The following is a 2,736-nucleotide window of genomic DNA, read 5'->3' as shown; positions in this document are numbered from 1 at the left end:
CCAAAGGCTAATGTCTTACTCTATCTACCTATCTCACAAAACATCCATAATATAGGTTGAAGAATAGTTTGTAGAATTATGAAATTTCTTAATTCCTGTAAAGAACATAAGATACTAAGAAATTATATTTGTACATTAACTATGTTAGCATATTCAAATAATAGTCATGTAAGGTTGTTGTTTGAGGAAAATTCCAAGCATCACCTGGCAATCCGTGCCTAGTCCGATATAAATAATGTTTGAATTAATAACTAAATCTTATGTAATCACTCTAGCAAAGCAACTCTTTCCTCTTGTATATATGTGTGTGTGAGTGTGTGTGTGTATGTTTGCATATATATACATGTATATGTGTGTGCACAGGTATTCAATTTGCTACAAGAACATGTACCTGCTTACTAAAAAGACACTGCAAATGAAGATCAACATTGCAGCATTAACAACCATAAAACTTAATAAACTCACCTAAGTTGTGTGTTGCAAATACCAAATAATTACAAACAGCCACTAGGGACTGATATCAGAAGCATATGCACAGGCTCTGTGTTGCCTGAGCTAAATAACTACAGTGTATTTTAATGTAGTATGTGCTATATGAAATCCAAACAAAGAGATCCCATTATAAGAGACTGATTTGGGGTGAGGGAGGATGATATGATATTCATCTCTGTATAGCCTCTTAAAACTGATTTACTGCAATGGCTTGTAGAAGTAACAGATGTTTATTTGAATGAATATTCATTTGTTCACATCAAGTCTCAGTAGACAACTCTTTCCTTTTAAGAGGTCTAATTTTCCTCTTATGCAGCGTTTACTATTGTGGTTTCCAATTGTCTATTTAGAGGATATAACATTAAGAATATATGTAAAGTGGAGTCTTGAAGGATAATGATGTAAAATATGAAGCAGAGATAAATATGCTAATTAGAAACAACAAAAATTTCAGATATAAACATCTTAGTGACTTACCTTACATTTTCTGACAGCATGGTGATCATTTCTCATCAACCAATCATGAATTCTCTGTCAAATTACCTTATTATCACACTGTTAGAGCTATAAAAAATTTATTTAAGAAAGAGTATTATCAGGCTTGTGATGTGCATCAGTGGTACAGCATTCAAAAAAAAAAAGAAAAGAAAAGAAAAAGAAAAGAAAAAAAGAAATAACATTACCAAAAGTGAAGTGACTTCTTTAAATAACCATACAAACCAAATAAAGAATTTTCTTGTGAAGAATCTTTAGAAATTATACAATTCTATATAAATAGAAATTATTATCACTTGGAAGCCTGTCTGCATTTCTGCCACTTGCTATACAAAATATTGCTTTGTCCCATGCATACTTTTCAAGAAAACAGCAATATCAGAACTATAGATAGTCCGTTTGTTTCATAAGTTCATGTATTAGGGCCAGTTTATCATACCTATAGTTATTTTGGCTCTGCAAAAGATTATTTTGGCAGAAGTTTTATTAGGGTCTCAAATTGTCTTTTAAGAAACTTGGCTAGGTTTATTGCCTAAGATTGCAAGTTATAAATTTCAAACCTTATTACTGCATACTCCCAATCCCTTTCCCCAAGTCACTAGTACTATGAGATTTTCAGGTGCAATGATTCAACATAAATTTGTTACAGAATTCCATAAACAAATAGGATAATTTTAGGAGCAGAGTTATAATGAGATAATGGTTTGGCTTTATTTTTTTAGTGCATGAAATGCCTAATATATTTGGCAGCATAACTTAATCTCCATAATCTATGGAATTATTAGAAGAACAGACATAACATGTACACTAAAATATGAAGCTAATTCAAAAGCTATTTGAGTCAGCCTTCTTTCCCAAACTCTCAGTCATCTATCTATTCACGGGAAAAGGTACATTATTCTATGCACTACTACATTAACAAACCTAGCCTTAATAGCAACTGGGACAAAGTGCCTTAATTTTTATTATTTCCTTAGGATGAGGGGGCTTTTGTTGTAGCTCAGTGGTAAAGCATTTACCTACCATGTGTGAGGCACTAGGTTCAATTCTCAGCTCTACATATAGTTTCTAGGATGAATTATGAGCATTGGAATTGCAGAGCCAACATGTTGCTTACTGTACAGGTTTGAAACATATTAAGTTCACAAAAATCATACAGCATATTCATTGAGTGTCTACTCAAATATTGCTTCTCTTTAGCCTTCCTTACTCCCTGTGGCAAAAATGAAACAATTAAGTGCTATGCACTAGGTCAACAGCTGATCAAACAAGGAGCCAACAAAGTCCCTGCCTCTTGATGAGCTTATAGATTTATTAATAAGACAGACATTAATTAGATAACAATACACAAATATGTTGTGACAAACGAACTTACATGATCTTTCTCCTGCACATCTCTTGAACTTTATATCTAACTCCATTATGACATTACCCTTAAACTTAATTGGTATATTTTTTCTTCTGTTAGACTTAGTTGCTTAAGGGCAGGGACAAACATTTGTGACTATAGTGTCTAAGTGGATCAGAGTTTCTGCAGTCAGACAATCTTAACGTACATCCTGTCTCCACACTTATTATGTATCTTTGGATAACTTTTTGGCCTCTTGTGCCTCGGTTTCTTAATATATAAAATGAATGGGGATAGTTATAATATTAACCCTATAGTGCTGCAAAAGGATTAAGTCCTAGGACATGTACAGAACTGAGAATGGTGCTTGACATATGGTAAGTGCTTAAGAACTATTAGCT

This window comes from Callospermophilus lateralis, unplaced genomic scaffold (genome assembly GCF_048772815.1).
Source record: "Callospermophilus lateralis isolate mCalLat2 unplaced genomic scaffold, mCalLat2.hap1 Scaffold_43, whole genome shotgun sequence".
Classification (NCBI taxonomy): Eukaryota; Metazoa; Chordata; class Mammalia; order Rodentia; family Sciuridae; genus Callospermophilus; species Callospermophilus lateralis.
Note: the sequence above shows the minus strand (reverse complement) of the source record.